The sequence below is a fragment of the Pteronotus mesoamericanus genome, unplaced genomic scaffold, assembly GCF_021234165.1.
Source record: "Pteronotus mesoamericanus isolate MK-2021 breed Mesoamerican mustached bat unplaced genomic scaffold, CSHL_Meso_final contig_2, whole genome shotgun sequence".
Lineage (NCBI taxonomy): Eukaryota > Metazoa > Chordata > Mammalia > Chiroptera > Mormoopidae > Pteronotus > Pteronotus mesoamericanus.
In genome coordinates, this window is record NW_026555084.1 from 8875796 (window position 1) to 8900028 (window position 24233).

The window sequence follows — 24233 nt, forward strand, 5'->3', positions numbered from 1 at the left end:
ACTGTGAATAATGCTGTTATGAACATAGATGTACAAACACTCAAGACTTTACTTTTACTTCTTTTGGATGTGTAACAATGGAGCTTGTTACACAGGCCTCCCTGACTCCAACGTCCACTGTCTTTACAGGATGCCACACAGCCTCCCTTGCTGCAGCTAAGCAGATACATGACATTTTTAGTTCACATTCTATTCCACACAGGTCAGATGGAGCTAGTTTTATTCTATGACTTCCCGGTAATTAAAATAAATATGACATATGCACTAGGAATAACATTCAAACTCCGTGGCCCTGTATGGTCTGGCCCTGGCTATGTTTCTAACCTCACTTCCAACCATTTGTTCTACTTCAGTCATGCTGACTCTGCTTCTAGCCTTCAAGCACACCAAGCCTGTTCCCACCTCAGGGCCTTTGCATTTGCTCCCTAATGACTTGGCATAGCTGACTGCTTCTCATCAATCAAGTCTCAGTTCAGGTGTGACCTTCTCAGAGAGGCCTTCCCAGGCCATCCTTTGCAAAGCAGCATCATGGATTACATTGTTCTTTATAACCAGCTAAAATTTATTTTGCTACTCTTGTTTTCTGGTTTATTACTATCTTTCTCACAAGAATGAAATTTCCACATAGAGATCTTATCTGTCTTATTTCCCTGTATTCCCAGAGCACAGAACCATGCTGACATATAGAAGGTGCTTAGTAAATATTTGTTGAATGAAGCAATATGTATCTTCACTACAGCACTGTTTATCAAAAAAAAAAAAAAAATGGAAACAGTATAAATGTCCACCCTCGATAAATGGTTAAAAGAATGACATTATATAATATAAAAATCCTACAGCCATTGAAAAGAGTTAAGATAAACTATAATTATTGACAGGAAAGAATTACTTCATGATATACTTGATTTTTTAAAAGCAAGTTGTGAAACATCCAGTATACTATTAATTCTAGCTTTGTAAAATACCAGATATTTATGTCTGTATGAATATTTGAAGCTGCTCATCAGCACTTACGCCTGGGGAACAAGAACAGAGATAGAGGAGAAGGAGAGATCTTCTCTTCACTTTATATACATTGTATTGTCAGAAAGTTTGAAAATTTGCTTCAATTGTTTCTGCCATGAAAAAAAAAGATCTTACTATTTTACTGAAGTGTTTGGAAGAAAAGTATAATGACGTTTGCAATTTACTTTAAAATATATTTTAAAAATAAGATGTATCGGTAGATGGATAGAGGATTAAATGGTTAGACGGACATGTGGTAAGGCAAGTATAGCAAAATGTTTCTTGTGGAATCTAGATGGTGAGTACATGGACAGTCACTGTACAAGCCTTTCAACTTTCTGTAGTCTCAAAATGTTTATAATAAAATTGAGGGGGGTGAGACTCTATTTGATGCACATTTCTCTAATGCCTATTACGTGCAAGCAAGTTCTGTAAGTTTCCTAGTCTTATTTTCATGCTGCTACAGCAGCTCCTACAGGCATTTGGACCGAAGGCCAGCAGCATGCCCCGTCCCCTCCGCTCATGCTACCAGTTATACCCCAAGCCAGCCCACAGCCCTCCTAAAGTCCTAGAAGCCCAGGACACATCAATAGCGCTGTCTGCTTTCAGGTTAAGGTCCTCCCACATCAGAGGCCCTGTATTTGTTCAAGTGTGGCAGGAAAGAGGCAGACACCTAAAACTTAGCTGAAGAGGGCTGGATGAAGGGACTACAAAGAGAAGTGTGGGCAGACCTGAGAGAGCAGCTGGGAGCAGTAATGCACCCAGGGAAGCCACTTCCATGCTTGGGCCTGAAGGAGCCAGGAGGAAGTAACCTTCCCGGAGCCCTGCCCAGTGAAGTTGTGGGTGTATAAAGTGGCCACTGACAAGGCTGCAGTGAAAGGGCCAGCAGGGGATTAGTGCTCCTGCTTCTCTCTTTTCCCATGCTGCTGACGCCTCCCATCACCAAACCCTGCTGCAAGCCGGAGAACAGGTGCCTACTAGTGGCACTTTCTTTGACTGGAGGTCAGCATCTCAGGGCATGAAGCCGGTCTGAGCCTGGATCTGGCACGGGGCAGAGGCAGGAGCAGTCACAAAAAAAAAAATTTTAAGACAAAATATGATAACTAGAAGAGACCTGAATCAAACAAATCGTATAATTCATCATCCAGTACGGGTCCCTTACCGAATGAAAGAGGTCATTATTAATCATCACAGCAGACTTGTAGGCAAAACGAAAACTGTCTGGCACTCTACTTAAATCATCTAATCCAATCGCCTCAATTTGCAGATGAGGACGCTGAAGAGACCCAGAGAGGTAAAGTGACTTGAGGAAGGTTGCCCAGCAGGTCAGGGCAGAGGTAGAACAAGTCCTGACCACTGACACCTGGACCGGGGCCTTTGATTCCCCATTACTTGGTCACTCTGGGGCCCGGGAACACATGCCCCCAGTCTGCTGCAGTGCTCACGTGGCTCTGGGAAAAAGACAGCTCATTTTTCTGTCCCAAGGAGCATGCAGTTTAGAGCTCATCTTTTTCTTATTTTTTTCTTCCTCTTTTTTGTGGTCAAATACTGGGCTGGCTGGAGGGGAAGCACTCAAGGTATCTGGGGTTTCACTGCTGGTTCATTACGTAAGTGAAAGCTCTACACAGCACAGAGTGAATGCAAAGCACAGCCAGCTGACAGGCTCCTCTCCTGGTCCCCCGACTGCCTCAGGCACCCTCAGAGCTCGGTTCTGGGAAATACTCACTCAGTGTACTCCTTATCCAACAACTATTTCCTGAGCACCCACTAGGTGCGGGGTGCTGTGCTGTGCATGTGGTGCATGAGAACGGATGAGAAAGACAGTGTCACCGCCCTCGTGGCGGTCCTATGATAGAAGTGAGTGGGTGCTGGGTAGTAAACGTACATACAAATGAATTAATAACAGACATGCTTAGTGCTAGACAAGAAATAGAGTGCTCTAACAGTTTCAATAGCTGACATCTTTTCAAGTCATCCTTTGTCCCCACCACTTTGTGAGGCAGGTAATACTATATTCTATCTTATTGATGTGGAAACTGAGGCACAGAGAGATTAGGTGATTGCCCAAGGTCAAACAGCTAGTCTGCGTCAGAGAGGAACGTCAACCCAAGAAATCCTGCTTCGGAGCCTGGGTCCTTAACCACTGATTCTCTCGGGCAGTGGAGGCTTAGAAGGAGGGGCACGTTTTTAATAAATCAGGAAGGGCCTTTCTAAGGAAGTGGCATAGAAGTTGAGATGAGGCAGAAAAACCATGAGAAGAGATGACCAAAGAATGACCTGGCAGAAATGGGAACATGTGTCAACGGACTAAAGTTAGGAAGGAGACTGGAGTGTGTTCTGTTATCTTTCAGAAGGTCTGACTGATGGGGGCTGAGCTGGATTTTATTCTAGGTGCACCTTAGAAGTGTCTCCGTAGACATATGCTTTCACACTTGATCATCAAACAGCCCAGTCATGCCAATCAAGCAAGTGTTATTATCCCTGTTCTGTAGAACACTGTTCACTGTTTCTTAGAACCTAGGAGCTATGGTGAGACCGGCCCCCAAGACTCTAAAACTCACAGGTCAAGTGCTCTTTCTACTCAGCTTCCCTGATGAGGAACCAGCCACCTCTCTGCTGTCCCCAGGTCTCTTAACTCCAGTGTACCAGCCTCAGCGCCTCCCCCATCTCCACCCACCTCAGAACTTACCTCTCTGGCAGCCTCAACAACTTAATTTCTAGGGGAACCTGATAAACAAATTTGTTCCTTTCTGAAAATGGGTAATAAAGCCCTGTTGGAAACCTAAAGTCAACTTGTATTTGCATCCCTGTGAGAACTTACAACAGCTTTCCTTTCTTCTAATCATAAGATCAGCCTCCAGCTATTAGCATTTCCCTCCCTGCCAAAGTGGAAGTCATTAGCTGATTAATGGCCTATTCCCAGAGGAGCCAGCCAGAGTTTAAGCCTTGTGCCTTTGGTTAGCAGGTAGAGGTTGGCAGATGCCAATAAACCATGACTTGTTTAAACCCGCTGGTTCCTTGTCTGTGAATACGGTCACCTTCAGACACCAGCCCCAAGACGGGGCAGCAGGCCCCACTCCCCCAGGGCTCTTGGCTCCGCATGATGGCCTTCAAGTTCCTCAGCTCCCAAACACTGCCTTCCACCCCACCTCAACTTGTCCCACGTCCCACCTTGAACTTGGGACCCAAACACCCCAGACACTTCATTAGCTGTGAGAGCCCACCCTGTGCTTTCACACCTCTGGGCGGCTCTGCTTGCGGCCCCCTCCCCACCTTCTTCGCCAGGCTCCCCGCTTTACACCTGCCAGAGCCCAACCCAGATACCACTTGCATGGGAAGCCTGTCTGACTGAGCCTCACTCATCGGTGCCTCCGTGATCACGAGGAGTGGCATTCCCTGAGTGCCCATGATACGCGACACACTGTGTTATGCAGTCTGCACGGATCATCTCAACGTGATAGCTATTCAAAGAGGCACCTTCTCTCAACCTGCCATTTCATCACTGAAGAAACTGAATCACAGCAACGTGCTCATGGCTGAGCAGAAACTGCTAGAAGTGACACACAAACCCAGGCAGCCTGGTCGCAGGATCTGGATCATCACCATCCACTGCGCTCACTATCACAGCTGACATTGGTTGGACACGGACGCTCTACTTGTCACAGCTCTAAGCCATTGACATACACTTTCCCATTTAGCTTAACAGTCCTATAGAATTTAGTCACTACAGCTAGGTGTTATTAAGTCCATTTTTAAGGTGCGAAAGTTAGGACTCAGAGAGGTTTAATTGTTGAGCTAAACTTGGCTGAAAGCCAGTAGTTCCACTTGGTCCTCTGCTTCAAGCAATGGTGGTGCCATTCACATGCCTGGGAAGCCCAAGGCAGGAGCCAAATTAAACCTGGAAAGTGAAGTCAGCAGAGTACCTGAGCCAAGGCTAGCTGCCAGCTTATGCAACACAGCCAGCCTCCCAAGTATTGCATTTTGAGGAATTACCTTACATCTCCACCCTCTCTTGATCACACCTGAGATCCCTCCACAAGACTGCTAATGCCAGTGAGGGGTGCAGCTTGCCATGCTCATGCCCGGAGGACAGTGCGTGCACTGGCAGTTAGGGAAGTCAAGCTCTGGGAACCCTGGTTTCCTCATCGAACAGTGGGGATCGACCGCCAACCACTCCATGAAGAGCTGCTAAGAAGCTCATGTACAATGACGGGCAGGAAAGACGTTTTGTAAACAGTGAAACATTGTACCAACCCAAGACAGTGCATGTATGCATTTTTCTGGGGATTCAGCTTCCACAATTTTGGAAAATTCCTTCCAGGTCCCACATTTTATATTCATTACAATCTTTTCTGCACTCAAGTATAAGCCACTGTTGTTGTTTTGTTTTGTTTTGTTTTGTTTTTTAAGGCATTTTCTGAAATGGAAAAGGTGAGAGTAAAGTGGGGTTCTAGAGCAGTGGAGAGAGAAAGCCGTAAGTAGGGAAAACAAAATACATGAAAACAAGGCCATGGTCTTGTAATTTGTAGCCCTGGGGGGTAGAAGAAGGGAGAGATGATCAAGTTTGTTTGATGTTTTGTTTGTTGTTTCTCTGAGGATAGGATATTCAAGCTATTGGTCTTCCTTAATTTAAATACTGACAGGAAGTTAACAGTAGTTAATTTCTTGATGGAAATAGACTTCAAGTTAGGAGGTACAGGGACTTTTTACTCTTTATACCTTCCCAGGTTTCTTCCTTTTCACAACAAATATATTCTTTAACGTTGAAAAAAGTATACGCTTATTAGGGATTTCAAATGTTATTAACTAAAATATTATTAAATGACTTCAAGCTTGTCATGCTCCTCCACCTTCCCACTCCCCATGGGGCCAGCACATAATATAGAACCCAGACCTTTTAGTCCAATCATTCGACTCTGGCCATGTTATGCTGATGCCACCACTGGAGGGAAGCAAGGCTGGGCCCCACTGCAGTCCCGTCCAGCCGTGTGCCAGAGGCCGCCCCGAGGGTGTAGCTGCAGGAATGCTGGCAGCGAAGAGCAAATTCCCACTGTCTGTCGGTCCCCCCGACCCCCGCCGGGGTCAATATCAGGAGGGATGTATCTAACCCAAGCATGGCATTACGTCATGGGAGGAGTGGCCCTTTAGCTAATTTACCCATCAGCAGAGGTTAGCTCATCTGATTAGCTCATTGCCACCATCCACCCCTACCAAGGGAAAGCAAAACCTGGAGAGAAGGGACAAAGAATGTGCTAGTTCTGGTGACAGGCAAGGACTGAACATTAAACTGGTACAGCGGCGTGTTTCCCTCACATCGGAATGTGTGCATGGACTGCCCACTTAACCAGCCTCCCCTCCCTGTTGCTCTTTCCCCAGCCCCGCCCAAGGCCGTGGTGTGGCCCACCAGGGCTGCTCTCCCGCATTTTGTTACCTATCCTGGTGCACGTTGGTAGAGGCTAAGCATCTAAAAGGTTTACCACAAGCTGTACAGGGCACCTAAAGAGAAAAGAGACACAAAAAAGAGTGGAAAAGGATTGGACAACCAACACAATTTCTCCAAATCTCAGAAATCTCTGAATGTGTTCTATCAAATGGGCCTAATACTGCCTATGGTAGAGTTTGGGGAAAATCTGACCTGAGAATGCAAAGTGAATTGCCTGGGACATAGAAGGCCTTCAATGAATGTTTCTTTCCTTTCCTTCCCAGGAGACTCACGAAGCTTTGGAACGCTCCTGCCTGGTAACTCCACATCCCTTATCCAAAGAAGTAGGTAAGAAACAAACGTGACCAGGGTGCTTTGGAGAAGTGATTGGAGGTAAAGAATCAGGAAGTCATCTGCCCCTCATCAACTGGGGCAGGTGCTTCCACTCCAGCTGTCACCCACTTATCCAGTAGGACTTATGCCACCAACTCTACCCAAGACCATGGTGTTGATACTACTCATGTTGGCAACTGATTCTGCACAAATGAATCAGCCAATGATGGAGACCAGTCGCCACAAGCCAAACACTTTCTCACTGGTTTGTTTTCCTTGTTTTATTCTTTTAGAGAATACATCCCACAGCCTGATTCTTGGTTTCTGGGTTGTCCCCTGGGTTAACTATTTCACTGTTGGTCCAGAGACCCCAGTCACCCCAGAAACCTAGCTAAAATGTCAGTCAATGGGAGCAAAATGATTGCTGACATCGTGGAAAGCCACCATCCAGGGGATGGGCACCGTATGGCCTCATGAGCCTGGTGCCCCAAAAGACTGCCAAGCTCCAGTTGGCCAGGCCACTTACAGACTCCTGTGTCCTGGGTTAGTCTCCTGGTCCAATCTGTTAGTTGGTGAACATTAACCTGGCTTCGAATGACTCATCAGATCACAATAGAAACCAGAGGTTCTGGTTCTAGCTGAAATCTTGGCATTTCAGTCCCTAGTAAGCAGTGATTTTACATCTCAGCCCCACCTCCTCCTCTTTCTCCTCAGGGTATTATCTTTCTTTGGATTTCCCATGGAGTTTCCTTTCTTAGCAGTTGGTTCCTTGGGTTTTTATCATTTTACACTTATTTCCTCTTTGTCATTCACCCAAGTCTTCCCTCTGCCTCTGCCTCCTCCACACTTTGTTTTCTTCCTCCTTCCCTCCTCCTCCCTCTTTCCTTTCTGTAAACATCCCTTGACACTTCTGCTCTTTATGAGCATTGAAGAAATCTGTCAAAGAGACAGAGACAGTAGAGTTTGTTGGTCAAAAGAAGCAGCTTTTATGTCAGCCCTGAGTTTGAAGCCAAGAGTTACCACTTAGTAAATACACAATTTTGGGCACACAATCAAGCTACCTTGAATCTCCGTTTCCTCATTTTGACAACAGGTGTAATACTCCTCATTTCATGGGATCATGTGTAATGCTATGTGTGTAAATTGTAGCAAAATTTCTAGAATTTTATATACCATAAATGTAATTTAACTTGAGAGGAAATACATTAATACGTCCTTTTGTTCTCTATCATAGTTTTAATCAAGAGGGCTCCAACTGGGTTCCTTAAAGAATGAAGGCTCTGGAACTTTCCAGGGGTGGGAAGACTGGGGTGGGTGGCCACAGGCAGAGCCCTACTTACCACCCCATCTTCAAAACATCTATCTTCATTCTTGTGCATATTGGGTCTCTGAATAATATTCTGAAATAAAGATTCCATTGCCATGAAAAAAATTTATGGAACTGATTCAAGCTGATTTTCACCTGTCCTTTTACCAGAATTCTCCAATCTTTGTTCACTCCAAATGAATAGATTCCTGACATATAAAACCTTATTCTACTAAACTAAACTTTATTCTACTCTCTGTTGCTTTCTTGTAACATGAAGCTTTCCTCTCACCATTACAGAGTGTAATTGACATTTCTTTTCTATAAAGAAGACAAAGATAAGTTTAGTCCACCCAGCAGACTTTCCTGGGAGTTCTTTGCACAGATCTCTGACTAAGATAGTGAAAGACCATTATTAGGTGTTTGGTTTCATTTGAAGAAAGCAGATTGTCCATTTTCTTCACCATCTGAGAAATGTGGTTACACCCAGAATTTCACACTTGAGCTGGTGGTTGCGAATTGAATCTGAAGAAGTGTTCCCCAGACTAAGCAATGTTGTTTCACTATCTTAAAAAAAAATTTATCTTAATAAAACAAAAGCCTGCCCTTACTGAAAGCAGACCAGAAACAAAGGTCATTTTTATGACCTGTAACTCTCTCAGTGATTTCCTGCAGGTTCAGACCTCTGTTACCTGGTATGCACAAAAAGCTGTAAAGCCTTCAACAAAGTTCTAGCTCTGACAGATGAGTTCAGATGCCTCCTTCTCCCCCTCCCCCCATATCCATTTTGCATCCCCACATCTACATCCCTTTGTTTGCTGAGGGAGGTAGGAAGTTGCTGGGGAAACGCCACGGGAGGAGAGAACCCTACATGGTTACTCGCCCAGTGGAGAGCTCACACAAAGGCACAGGCGGTTCCGCGGCCAGCCACTGCGGGATTAATGCTCATGAAAGACCATGTGTGCACAGAGCGCGGCTTGAGGACCCAGGATGCAGAGAGGGACTTTGACTGAAAGCTCAATGGTCGCAGAGCTCATGACAATATCAAATATCAGTGTATTCCTCTTGCCTAACACACTGCTGACACATAACAGACACTTAGAAAGGGCTACTGAATGAGGGGATGGAAGGAAGGAAGGAAAGGAGGAGGGAGGGAGGGAGGGAGAGGAGGGGAGGGGAGGGGAGGGGAGGGGAGGGGAGGGGAGGGAAAAAGAAAAACATTTGGGGAAAGCCATTCCCCTTGCCTCCCCTACCTTCTCCATGGTAGCCACCGTGGGGCTGCTGTCTTTTCTGCCCCCCTTCCTGTTTCTCCCCAATTCATCTTCAATGCTACAGCAGCACTGATCCATTTGAAACATCAATCAGGTCTTGTCACCCCATCTACAGCCTAAAGTACAATATAACCAAATCTTCGTCTTGGTCTACTATCTCTTTCCTCTTATCCACTTATTCTCTGTTCTCCAGACACTCTGACCCTTTGCCCGATTCTTCAACTAGCCAAGATTATTCCTGCCTCAAGGTCCTTGTATTTATTGTGCCGTTAGCCTGAAACACTCCTCAGAATCTTAAATGAAAGGATACTTCGTCATTCCAATCTCAGGTCAAATGACACCTCCTCGGAGTGGCCTTTCTTGTGCACCCAGTCTTCCATTTGTGCTCTGTCCCCTCACCATTTTGATGTTCTTCACAGCAGTAAGCACTTGAAAATTGTTGCGTTCATTTACTTGTTTTCATGACTATTGTCTGTCTTGTGCACTACAATGCACGCTCCCTCTCTATTGTGTTTACAGTTGATAATTCTCCAATGCCAGGAAAAGAACCTGGCACATTATGGGCACTCAATAAATATTTTCTTAATGAACAAATAAATGTAGCCTTGGCATCCTGAGGACTCTGGGCAACATTTTCCCAGGGGGCCAATGCATCAGAGGCAGCAGATATATGCCTCAAATAAAGACCAGGAAGGAAGAAATATGAAGCTGTTTAGAGAGCACTTACCAATGCCAGACTATTTTTTCAAGTCCTTAATATTTATTATCTTTTATAATCTCACAGCCACTCTTGGAAGTAGATCAGATTATTATTCTTATTTTATGGATAAGTAACTGATACAGAAAGTAAATTATATACCCTGTTAGTAAGTGGAAAATCAAAGACGCCAGTCAGACGATGAACCACCACACTGGAGTGCCTCTCACACTGCCTTATTCAGGAGCCTACTTGGGCTCACAGCTCCTGTTACCTCGAGGCTGGTGAAGCCAAGGGTATAACTCATGACTGTTTTCCTGCTGAGAGAAAATGCCCTTGAGTTTACCACGTAGCCTCTGGCCAAAAGCATGCACAGTAAAACCCCACGTCCACAGCTGCATCAGTACCCAGGCAGTCCCCTGCTGCCGCCAGGAGCACGTGGCTCACAGCCTGAGAGCCAGACCCCGCCTACGGACACGTTTTGCTTAATCCTCACAATGTGGTCTACGCCAACAGTTGTTTAAAGGATACCTGAGGCCAGCCTCTGAAATCAGGATCTTTCATGTTCGGTAGATCAGATTTCTGGCTTCCCTCAAAACATCACAAGAACTAGTAGTACTACTCATCTTGCTTTTGCAGCAGACATGGTCAGCCTTAGAACTGAGTCATGGCTGTCCCTCCAGGAAGAAGCATGTGCCACCAACTCACCATAGTCCCCTCACTCCCTAGTCTGTCCTTCATACTGAGCCTTATGGGTATACTTATCTCTATGTGTATTTACTTAAATGATTCTGGGCACCTGAGTTAGTGATCTCTGGGGGCAGCCAACACCATGCCTGCACTTCTGGGGCAGCTCTGACTGTCTCCCAGTGTCCACTCTTGTGTCACTCCAGTGCCATTTCCCCAGGGCCACCAGATCCCATGTTACAGTTAGGGAAACGATCAGCCAGGACTCAAATCTGAGTTCATCCCTGGCACTGCCACTTGCTGTAGTGTCCTCTCCTCCCCTCTGTTTTCCTAGCTCTAAAACACAGAGAAGAATAATACATACTTTGGATGGTCAATGAGCATTTTACACATACATACTTACAAGGTACATGGCACATATGCCATTCTGGGAATGATACACTATTTATCTCAGTCTCTACAGTTCCTTTACATAGAATGCTCAGCCTTTGATTAAAAACAACTAGATATACAAAGAAACAAAATACACAAAGGAAAAAAGAAATACCCTCCTGTCAAGAAATAAAACAGGCAACAGAATGAAACCCAGAAATAACCCAGATGTTAGAACTACCAGACAGGAACATTGTAACTACTACTATGAATGTGATAAAAGATCTGGTACTAAACGGTGGACAAAAATGTATGCTTAGTGGGGAATTTCAGCAAAGAGATGAAAGCTATTTTTTAGAGAGTCAGATGGAAAGGTTAAATACAAAAAACACAAAATCAGAGATAAAGAATTATTTAGACGTGCTTGTCAACAATCTGGACACAGCAGGAAAAAAAAATGAAATTGAAGATAGGTCAATAGAAACTATTCTACAAACATAAAATGAGAGAAACAATCAGTTAAAAAAAAAACCCAAAAAGACAAAACCCAAGAGCTGTGAAACAACACCAAATTTCCCAACATACATGAAACTGGAATCCCAGTCCCAAAAGGAGAAGAGAGAATGGTGCAAATGAAGTATGTGAATTAATAATGGCCAGTAAGTGAAATAGACATATCAACAATTATACCTGGAGATTTGAATATTCCTATTGTCAATATTTGATAGGAAAACTAGACAAAAATCATTAAATAGAAGACTTCAACAACACTATCAACCAACTCAACCTAATTTATGGAACACCTGAACTCAGAGAATTTACTTTCTTTTCAAATGTCCATAAAATATTCAAAAAGATAGATAATATTCTGGACCATAAAGCTAATTTCAATAAAATTAAAAGGATTCAAAACATAGAAGGTATTTTCTCTGACAACAGTGGAATTAACTGTAAATCAGCAACAGAATGATATCAAGAAAATCCTCAAGTATTTGGATAATAAAGAGCACACCTTTAAATAGCTCACAGGTCAAAGAAGAAATCACAAGGGGAATTAGAAAATATTCTGAGCTAAATTAAAATGGCAATAAACCTTAAAATTTTGTAGGATCCAGATAAAGCAGTACTTACAGAGAGATTGATAGCATTAAGTGCTCATATTAGAAAAGAACAAAGGTCTAAATCAATTATCTAAGTTTCCACCTTATGCAACTAGAGAAGCAAGAGCAAATTAAATGCCAAGTAAGTAAAAGGAAGGAAATAATGAAGATAAGGGGGGAAAACACTGAAATAAAAAACAGAAATATAGTAAGCAAAATAAATGAAACCAAAAGCTGGTGTTTGGGAAGTTAATAAAATGGATGAACCTCTATGTGTACTGATCAAGAAAAAAGGACTGAGACCCAGACTATCTATCAATGTTATGAATAAAAGAAGGACTGTCCCTGCAGATCCCTTAGACATTAGAAAGGATAAGGTAACATTATAAACAATTTTATGGCAACTGCGGACGAGAAAGAGGCCACATACTACCTGACAAGCTAAGGGGAGGACCCCCATGGCAGAGGCCTTACAAACTCGGAAACCGAAAGTAACTACACAGGACGGTCTGACCATGGAAATTCCTAACTAAAAGCAAGGCATGGTGAGCAGTCATGTCCTAGGCCTGGAGCTTCACTGATGAAGGTCAACCTTTACCTTAAGGAAGGCTGGCTATTGTCTTTGTGTATCTAGGATAACATAACTTTGGAATGTCACAGTAATTTCCTTTTCCAGACCCCTCAAAAGTTGACCTGCTGGCACCAGAGCAGGAGACCACAGAACCCCTCACTGCTGCCTTGTTCCCCACATGCCATCTCTATGTGCTGTCAATGTTAACCGTCCTGTGCACACCAATGTAAAAGAAGTATGTGTCTCTCCATTTTGCTTTTCATCCAGTCTCAGAGATTTTCCTGCTTTGCTTTCTCCTGTCCCTTTAATTCACCAACAATGGATTTCATAGAACCCTTCTTTCATCTCCTCCTTTTATTCTGACATATAAAAATAAACTGCAAAACTGCCATTCTCCAGAGCATTTTCTCAAGTGTTGAGATTTTGCTTCAGAACATGTCCTCAAAATTTGGCTCACATAAGCTCTTCAAAGACTTTTTAATAGACTGGGCATTCTTTTGTCAACACAATAAATTTGACAACTTAGATGAAATAAACAAATCTCTCACTAAAGCTCACTGAAGAAGAGGGAAAACTTGGGTGGCCTTATGGCTATTAAAGAGATTATATTTATAGTTAAAATCCTTCCCACAAAGAAAACTCCAGTTCCAGATGACTTTACTAGGGAATCCTACCAAACATTTAAAGAAAATATAATATCCATTCTATGTGTACTCTTTCAGAAATTAAAAGAGGGAAAAACACTTCCCAACTCATTTTATGAGGTCAGCATTCACTTGATATTAAAACATTACAGGAAATATATGACCCAAAACCCCCAAATCTTTGACAAAATATTAACAAACCAAGTCCAGTAAAAAAGATAATACACGATGACCAAGTGGTCATCACAGGAGTGCAATGTTGGCTCGACTTTAGAAAACAGATCAATGTAATTTATCCTGTCAACAGAGTAAAATATAAAAGCCATATGATCATCTAAACCAACGCAGAACAAAAAGTCAACTGAAGTCAACATTGATCCATGATAAAATTTCTCAGCCCACTAGGAACATAAAGGAACTCCCTCAATCTGATAAAGGACATCTACAAAAAGCCTACAGCTAGCATCATAGTCAATGATAAAAGACTCTCTCCAAAGGCTGGGAACAAGGCAACGGCATCGACTTTCGCCAACTCTATTCTACATTTTACTAGAGGTCTTAGCAATGTGTTCAGTGAAAATTTTAAAAAGGCACCAAAACTGCAAAGGAAAAACTGCCTTTATTTGCTAATGACATGATGGTCTACAAACAAAATTCTAAGGAATCTATTTTTAAAAACTACTACAACGTATTCATAAAGCTCAACACAATTGCAAGATACAGGACCAATATATTTGTATTTCTATGCAACTGTATTTCTGTACACATCAACAAATTATTGCAAATTGAAATAAAGTAATACCACTTTCAATAATATCCAAATATTAATATTTAGAAATAAATGTTACAAAATATGTGCAAGAGCTTATTTTGCAAAATATGTGCAAAATAAGCAATATTTTGCATATATGTGCAAAATATGCTGAAAACTACCAAACGTTGCAGAGAAAAATAGAAAAATACCTAAATAGAAAGATAATTCTCCTCAAATGGATCTGTAAGATTTGATATAATCTCAACCAAAATCTCAACAGGCTTATTTCTTGTAGAAATTGACACAATGCTTCTAAAATTTACATTAAAATATACAACAAAGTTAGAATAGCCAAAACAATTCTTTAAAAAAATAACAAAATTAAAGGACTTACATAAATGATTTTAAAATTTACTATCAAGCTACAGTTATCAAGATAATATGATATTGGTGTAAGGAGAGACATACAGAGGAACATAACAGAAGACACAACCCAAAAACAGGCCCACATATATAGTGTCAATTAATTTTAGACAAAGAATCGAGATAATTTAATAGGGAAAAACAGTCTTTTCACTAAATGATGCTGAAATAATTGAATACTCATATGCAAAAAGTTGCAAACCTCAACCCTTAGTTCTTAACAAATGCAAAAATTAATTCAAATTGATTGTAGACCTAAACATAAGAGTTTTAAAACTTTTAAATGAAAACATAGGAAAAATCTTTGTGAACTTGCATTAAACAAAAATGTATTAGGGCACAAAAAGCAGAAGCCACAAAACAAAAAATTTATAAATTCAACTTCATAAAAATAAAAGAAAATTCTCTTTGAGAGACAGTGTTTTTAAAAAGTAAAGAGATTAGCCACAGACTGGGAAAAAAGATTTTTAAATCACACATTTAATAAAGGACTTATATCCAAAAATATAAAGAACCTTTAGAACAATATGAAGATAAATGATTCAATCAAAAGACAGGGAAGATTCAAATAGATGTCTTCCCAAAGAAGATGGTCATTTAAAAAAAAAAAAGAAAGCACAAAAGATACCACTAAAATGTCTAAAATTCTCAGAAAAACTGAAAAAAACAAATGTTGACCAAGATATGAAGGAATTACAACTCCCATACATTACTGGTGAAATGAAAAAATTATACAAGCACTTTGGAAAAGTTTGGTATTTTCTTATAAAGTTTAATACTCTTTTATCATACATTCCAGTGATCCTACTCCAAGGAATTTAGTGGAGAAATAAAGATATATGTCCGCCCAAAGATTTATACAAGAATGTTTGTAGTATCTTTATTCCTAATAGCCAAAAACTAAAAATGATGCAAATATCCATCAATTTGTGGATAAACAAATTGTGGCATATAATGGAACGCTACTCAGCAATAAGGACCAAAGTAATGATACATTAAAAAATCTGGATAAATCTCAAAAACATTATGCTAAGTGGAAAAAAAAAAAAAGACAGACACAAAAGGCTACATATTGTATGATTCCATTTAAAAGACAGTGCAGAAAAGGCAAGAGTATAAGAACAGAGAATAGATCAGCAGTTTCCAAGGGCTGGGAACAGAGAGAGGGGCTTAACTTTGAAGGTGCCTGAAGGAATGTTTTGGGGTGATGGCAATTACTCAGCTGTATATATTTGTTAAAGCTCATCAAATCATGTGTATATACTATAAAAGAGTGAATTTTATTATATATAACTCAGTAATTTTTAAATTTCTTTAGGAATGTTACCTGTGGAGAAACTGGTAAAATGCGCACAGGATTTTTCTGTAGCATTCTGGACAAATGCATGTGAACCTACAATTATCTCAAAATAAAAAGTTTTAAAATAATAGAATTTTGAAAATTATAAAGAGATTTTTAAATCTCTTTAAAGAAGAATGAAGCAGAAAACATGACTTCCATTCGTTCGTTCAGAAGCAGAAGCAGAAGACGACGGCTTACGCAACACTTCAGGGCTCAGAAAGAACACAAATCACACCCATGGATCCCCAGGTCAATGTGATTCATCCCAAGTCATATTCACATGAAAGATGGAGATGGCTTCTCCATTCTGTCCCTGCTCAAGTTGTCATCGAAAAGTCACTGCCAGTTATAATTCAAAATGTTCACCAGATTAGGAGGAACCCTGCAATCCTCAGCCACAAACTTCAGCTAAGGCCTTACCAAAAAAGCTCACAGAACCTGCCAAGAATCAAAGTCAAACTACAACCATTCCGAATCTCCCAGCCGTACTTTCCACCAGAGGAGAAAGCCAACCCAGGACAAGTGGCCCTGCCTAATGAGTGTTGGTGAGCCACAGAAAAACTTCCCAAAAATTCACAGGGCACAAAGTGGTAGAGCTGTCCATAGCAGATGATCGAGTTCCTCTTTTAGGTTTCACATCTGTCTGGTGAACTTCCTCCCTTTGCTCCAGCCAACTGGGTTCCAACAACCACAGGTAGGCATCACCATGGACCAGGCAGGGGTGCGGTATTCTGGCAGGAAGCAGAGGGGCAAACAGTCACCTTGGGGAAAAGACCCTCGGCACCTTCATCTAGAAGCTAAAACTTGACTTTTATCAGGAGACTTGAGTTCCATCTTGGCTCAGTGAATATGAACCTTGCATTAGTTCTTTAACCTCAGTTTTCCGATGGTGGCAATAGTACTTCACAAGAGAGAAAGATGCAATGAGGTCACAGTTACTCAAATGTCGGATTTTTCACCCAAGCCAGTGTCTCCCAAGGTGCAGCCTGCATACCACTGGGGCTACCTGAAAAAATGTGTTATAATAGACTTTCAATACTTATAAACTTAATTTAAAGGGCATTAGGAAAATACAACTAGCTCATCTACCTTTTTAAGATGAAATTGTTTAAAAGTGAGTCCAAGTAAAATCTACATTAAAAAAAATATTAGGTTAAAGTCAGGAATGGATGAAAAAGGTGAAGGGGAATAAAAAAGGACAAACATCCAGTTATAAAATAAACAGGCCACAGGAATGTTATATAGAGCACAGGAAATAGAGTCGATAACAGTGTAATAACTGTGTATGGTGACAGATGGATACTAGACTCCTTGTGGTGATCGTATCATAAGGTATATAAATATTGAATCGCACACTCCTGAAACTAATATTGTTTGCTAATTATACTTTAATAAATCATTTTTAAATAAATTCAAATAAAGACTTGAAATACATATTAATTTTTAATGTAGTAGGTAGATGTGACAGAAATCAATAAAGATGATTAAAATTTGAGAACTTATACTCCCCGCTGTGAGAACCAGAGCCGTGAATCTCAGCGTCAGGTGGGGAAGCAGCCCTTGAGGCCTTTGACATTATGTAACACAGTGCTCTCTCGGTAAGAACCCAGGGACACAGGGTGTTCGGTCACAGGATGGGGTGCAATTGTACTTCTAAGGATTTGGTTTATCTCACAGGCATTGCAGACCCTGTAAATTGAGTGGGTTTCCTTGTCTGCACTGAGAACAATGCCATGAGCTTCAAGCTCTACTGGAGGACCAGTTGTCAAATATGTGTGGTACTGTATCATATTCATTATTAGCCTCACTCCTAACCCTATGTCCCCACTTTATTGTCATTTAAAATTTTTTCTTCTACTTTTAACTTACTGATTTCCCATATTTTATATCCTTTTAAAGCCACCTTAAATCTTATTTGAAATGAGAGGGTATAAAGTTTTATACGTCCTTTTTAAAATAAATAAAGACAGCATAAGCAAAATTTGTCCTTAAACTCAAGGAATAGCCCTTTCTGGATCTTTCTGGATCCCTAAGTTCATGTGGATTTTGGTGTGCTTTGACAAGAGTGAGGCAATCAGTCATTTGGTATTGTTTTGAAATTAGTCCTTATCAAAAGACATCCTCTTTAGTGATACCTCACTCATGTTTAAACAGAGAGTTATGACTGATTTCAGACCTGAGTAATCCAGGGACCTAAAGCAAAATAAAATGGGAAGTGGGTGCTGTGGTGGAATTAGGCTTCCTCCTTTTTCCTCAAAAGCCACGGTTTTGCTAACAAAACAAAACAAAACAACCCCGGTCTAAAATGATACCAAAATTTGACATCAGAATACTGCAGCAACGGGAAGCTATTTAATCACAGTTTACATGCTGACTCTCCTAAGCCCATGGACGCTTCCCGCCTGCATCTCCTGGTCCTACCAATGTCTGTTCCAGTGAGAGAAGACTGAGTTCTTGATTTGAATCCACCCACCTTTTTTAGTATCTTGGTTACATTTTTTTTTCCCTGAAACTCAGTTTCTTCTCTGTAAAATAGAGATAACCTATTCTACCTATTTCAATATGAAGTCACAACAAAATATTACTCAGGATTCTTTTTGTTGCATGTGACAAATGTCAACTCACACTGGCAAATGGCAAAAGATACTTGATGGCAGCAGCAGGATTATGGGAAGTTATTCATATGAAGATTGAACAATCAAATCAGTTCATAAAGGTGGATTTCGGAGACCTCTGGAATCAGACACTTAAATGCTACCAAGACCTTCTTTGTACCTCTCATTCCTGTTCATTCTTTAGGTCAACTTCATTCTTTCTTAAAATAGATCAGTGACCCATAGCTCCAGTTTCCCAGACCTCACAATGAACGTACAACCCGGCCAAGGAACCAAGATTCCCCTCTCTGGTCGCAAGCTCAAAAATCCTACAAATGGAACTGGTTGGCTAATCTTGGGCCAGGTATCTGTCACTGAACTCATCAACTGCAGCCATAAGTTTGGGTATTACAACTGGCCCAGACTAGATCAAGTGCCTATCTTCAAGCCAACCAAGACAATGTAGGAAGGACAGCTTTAAAAAGATGGCGGCTCCCACTAAATTCACATAATTTAGAGAAAGTGCACTTCCCAAAAAAAGATGCAGAAAGATGTTTTCTTGCACAAACAAAAAAAAAAAAGAAAGAAAGAAAGAAAGAAAGGATTTTTTTTTCCTTTGGGTAGGAAAAAACAGTAGAGAATTATTATAAAGATTTTAGAATATCTGGATTATTAGACACACACATGGTTTTCAAGTCAATCAAGACTTCAAGATTCTTATCAAGTACTACTTACTCCAAGAAGCTTTTCCTCATAATTAGTGTCAATTACATAACCTTTCCCTCATTGGCCTGCTCATTATGTTTATGTGATATATACCTCCCAGTCCACTGTATTTAATTTTTCATTTGCATACATACTACATTAAGCTGCTGTCTAAAAAATTGGCTATTTTAAATTTTGTCTTCTCCACTTCATTGTTCCCTGATAATAGAAACTGTTTCTTGTTGATGTAGTCATAATGATAGGTGTTAACTTATTATTGCTCCAAGGAAAGAGATTTATATTTTAACTGGGGTCTACCACAGGCAATGTCTTAGCCCAAAGGAGTGATCGCAATGCTGGGAATGTTAAACAGGATGTCTTGGACAGTCCACACTAGGGATCAAATGCTATGAAATAAAATATAAATCCCACCATACTGCTACTGGTATCATCATGAGCATCACTGACCTCATCAACTTTGGTCTGTTGATAAACTTACGGCAGTTATGCATTCAGGATGTATTATCTGGAGGGGGGAGGGGTAGAGAGCATTGCACTGTAGTTAAGACCATAGACTATGGAGCCAAGCAGACCTGAATCTGGTCTAAACTCTGCCACTCAGTTATGTGACTAAAGTCACATTACTTCACACCTCTGTACATCAGTCTCCTCTTGGGTATAATAATCATACCTACCTCAGGGTGCTGTTTTGAGGGTGAAATAAGATGTCTGAAGCCCTTAGTATTACACCTAATATACAGAAAGTGCTCAACAAATGGTGGCCATGTGTTAAAGTTCTAATTCAAATAACGCATGTGTCCCATTCCCCCGTAATCCACACAGTGAAACTTTTGTCAGAGAATTCTACAATTATAGCTAAACCCTGTTTGGGAAGGGCTACAAAATCACAATTCAAACATATTGTGATATACATTCTGTAAAATCTTCTTCCAGGGCCTAGGACCACAAGAGCCTTATAAAACTTTATTAAATTTATTAATGTTGTTTAATTAAGACTCCTGACAAAGTCTCACACACAGACGTACATAATTAACACAATGGCCCCTGGACCCAACCACTGGAGAGTATCATGGACAACAGTAGGCTCTCCATGGACAAGAAACTAACCTTTCCTAGATTGAACTACTGAAAACCTGAGGTGGTTTGGTTCTGTTCTGTTGACTTGTTTCTGGACATTTCCTTTTTGCCCATTATCATTTAGTGCCCTGTACCCCTCCCCCACCCAGGTGGTTGTTTTATTGGACACAGGCTAACTTGATTAATAAAGGGCTTCTGCGCCTTTTTCCCCCAGCGCCCAATTAAAACTGCCCTCCCAGAGCTTCCTTTCTTCATGTTCCAGATATTTTCTTAAAGACATTTTTAAAATTTATTTTTAGAGAGAAGGGAAAGGAGGGTGAAAGAGAGGAAGAGAAACATAGATGTGTAAGAGAAACATTGTGTAGACTTTTGCACACCCCCAACCAGGACCTGGCCCCCAGCCCAGGCCAACACTCAATCCACTGAGCCACACCAGCCTGGGCTCATGCCCCAGATGTTGACTTGCTGCTTTCTCCATGGCAACACACCTCTCCTATATCCCATGACTTCAGTGCAATGAATTTCATCCTAAGTCCTGCTGACATGATAATGGCTAGGATGTGCAAAAGCGTTATCCTTTCCAGGAAAAATACTTACGTTTCAACTAGAGCCAAACGTGCCAAAATATCTTATCCCAAAGAAGTAAATTCTTAACACTATGGAAGTCCAAAGAGAAAGGAATTTGGGGCATGTAAGGCATTTTTTGACCATAGTATTTAAAATGTCTCATTATTGCCCTGGCTGGTGTGGCTCAGTGGACTGAGCGCCAGCTGTGAACCTAAAGGTCGCTCGCTTGCTTCCCTGTCATGGCACATGCTAGGACTGTGGGCCAGGCTCCCAGCTGTGGGTGTGCAAGAGGCAACCGATCCATGTTCCTTTCACACACTGATGTTCCTCTCCCTCTCTTTCTCTCCCCTTTCCCCTTTCTCTAAAAGTAAATAAAATCTTTTTTAAAAATGTCTCATTTTTTATACTTCATAAAAAACTTTTGTATTCAGTAACTAGGGGGCAATAATTATCCCCATTATACAAATAAAGGGAACTGGGGCTTAGAAAGTTCGATGTGACTGCTCAAGATCCTATGGCTGATAAATGATGGATTCAGAAATATTTCGTCTAGACCTCCTGGTTCCGAGCAGAGTCCATTTATTCGGTGAATATTTTTAGATTATCTACTATATAGCACATACTGTTCTAGGCTTTGGAGATACAGGGGTAAATAAAGGTAGAAGAAAACTTGTTGCTCTCATTGGAGATTACATTCTAGAGAGGAAAGAAGAGGAAAGCAAATAATAAACAAATAAACTTATTTTGTGTCAGTTGGCAAGAAGCATAATGGAGGAAAATAAATCAGGGTGAAGGGGACAGAGTGTGCTAGAGGGTGCTAGTTTACATAGGGTAGTCATAGAAGGCCTTTATGAAATAGTGCATTTCAACAGAGACCTGAATGAAGAAAGGGAGCAAGCTGTGTGTCTATTTGAAGTATAAACTTTCCAGGTAAAAGGGGCAGAAAGCGCAAAGGCCCTGAGACGAGAGTATGTATGTTGTTTCTGAAAAACAGCAAGGGGACCGCTGTGGCTGGAGCAAGATGAGACAGAACTGAGTAGCAGGAGATGAGGCCAACAAGAGAGTAGGGGCAGCTACGAAGAGGACACCGAGCTATGAAGTGCAAAACCAGGACTAGAATTCGGTCTGCAGAGAGCTAGGCCAGCACCTCCTATGTGCGCTGTTGCGTCCAAAATCTCCTGACTCAGAAAGCAGGAACACAGGCTGCCCAGCTCCTGCGCTAACTCGCACCCTGCAGGGCCCTCGGTGGGGCTGCTTGTCCTTTAGCTTACTGCTACTGGGGTAAACCAGTCTTACTGGAGGTTATGGTCTCTTTAATGGAGACCAACGGGTCATCCTGAGGAGGCATGGTGGGGAGAGAAGATGGTACCTGGACATCACTAGTTCCAAACACCCTGGTCTACGGTGCCCCAAATCCAGTCCTATATACGTCTGCCAATTAGCCCTCCCTGTAGTGAGGATTATCTCCTTCCAATTTTCTCTCCTCCATTTTTTCAGCAAACCAAACTTAAAAAAGCTCCATCATTTGATTCCCAGGGTAAACTCACTGAGAAAATGATGACGTGGAATAACTATTCCCATTTTATTGTTGAGAAGACTGGACCCACATGAGGTCAGAAATTGTAGAGCTAAGTAAGGACCTAAAGAGAGTTTCCCAACGTTCACTCAGTGCCCGTTTAGTCTTTGCCATATTCAATTACCACCTACGCTCCTCTATGTTTTTTTAATGGGCACTTAGTATTTTTACTTAAGGAAATTTTACTTCATTACCTTAAATAGAAAACCAGTATCACTCACCACACATAGATTAAGAAATATAATATAAAACAGTGTTAACTAGAAAACAATGTTAGTATTTTTACTTAAGGAAATTTTACTTAATTACCTTAAATAGAAAACCAGTATCACTCACCACACATAGATTAAGAAATATAATATAAAACAGTGTTAACTAGAAAACAAGTCACAATGCCCAGGCCACACCCACCCCAGACCTATTAAATGCGAATTCCTCAGAGCATGGGGGAGACCAGACAGAAGTAATTTCCTTAGAGCCCTCCGCCGGAAAGGGCAGTGCGAGCCCAGGAGGAGACCCTCTAGAACAGATGCTCCTGCCTGCCACAGCCTCTGCGCCCAAGGTGACCTCTCAGAAAGAGAGGTCCACAAGTGATGGCAAGGTGTTAAAGGCACACTAGCCCAACACTGAGCATTTCCCCTTGCTGGTAACAGAGGAACCAAAAAAATAACACTGAAATAGGGAAGCGTTCTCAATTTTAATTTGTTAACTGTTTAATGCGTTATTCCTTTACAGAGTAAAATCACCACACATGGTACTTGCCCTATGGAAAACACTGGACCGGACGACCCAAGTGGTCTGGTTTCTATTCCTGTACATTTTCCACTCCAATAGCCCTCTTCCCAGCCAAAGACTCCACAGAGGTAATTTTCTGGAGAACCCTTACTCACCTCTAGCAGGGACTTCAAATGCCTGCAATTACATCACACTTTGCGGCCCATCTTTCTCTTTCCAAATGAATCTATCCAGTGGTTCGTATCAGAAAATCTTAAGGCAAAACCACATCTGTCTCCTTTCATTTCCTCTTGAGAAGCCCCTCATTCTCACCCAGGAGTATCTGGCCCTGGAGGGAGCGCCAGGCAGCTGGGCAGCTGGGCAGCTGGGCAGGAAGGAAGCTCGGGAGGGACAGTGCAGAGGCCACATGACTTGCAGAGGGGCTTCTGCTGTTTGGTTTCTCGTTCCCCTCTCATCTCGGGGCACACACAAATGCCCGCTGACAGCCTTTCCCAACTGAGGGAGAAGTCTAGAATGATAGCTGGATTTCTGAATAGAGACTCCTGATCTCCAAGACCCCGCTTCCCCTCCTGGCTTGGAGCATCATCACGGGATCTGGGTGCCTGCCTGCGTGGACTCGGGTTTGAAGGGCTCCCCCCGAGGACAGCATGTCCTCAAGAGTAAGCACTCTGGTTCACCACACGGAGTGTTGACCAAAGCTCCAATCTCCTCGCTTCCTATATTTAAAACCTTGAATGCTGACACAGTCTATGGCCAGACAGCCAGGCCATTTTCCTGTCTTGTCAGCGGAACCCTTCTCTTCTGTTTCCCTTAGAGGCTAAGATCCAGCTTCGAGGCCTTGCCCATATGCACCATCCCAAAGCTGCACAGCTCCTGCTATGCCCATGGTCTAAAATGCCCTCTCTCCCATCCCCACCTGCCCAAAGCCTATGCACCCTCAAGGCTGACTGCAAATGTCGCCTCCTCCATGAAACCTAAGATGAGTCCTCTAAACAAATCGTAATAGTAATGGAAGTAATAGTAACATAATT

General features: G+C 41.8%; 1 long non-coding RNA gene across 1 annotated transcript in view; it reads right to left on the reverse strand.

Annotated features, from left to right (window-relative positions):
* LOC129066507 (uncharacterized) overlaps positions 1-23498 on the reverse strand; it is a 129029-nt gene extending 105531 nt beyond the window's left edge. The window contains exon 1 of the long non-coding RNA XR_008528703.1: positions 23358-23498. This is a non-coding gene — a long non-coding RNA (uncharacterized LOC129066507). The remainder of the gene's footprint in view (positions 1-23357) is intronic.
* Positions 23499-24233: the final 735 nt, after the last annotated feature.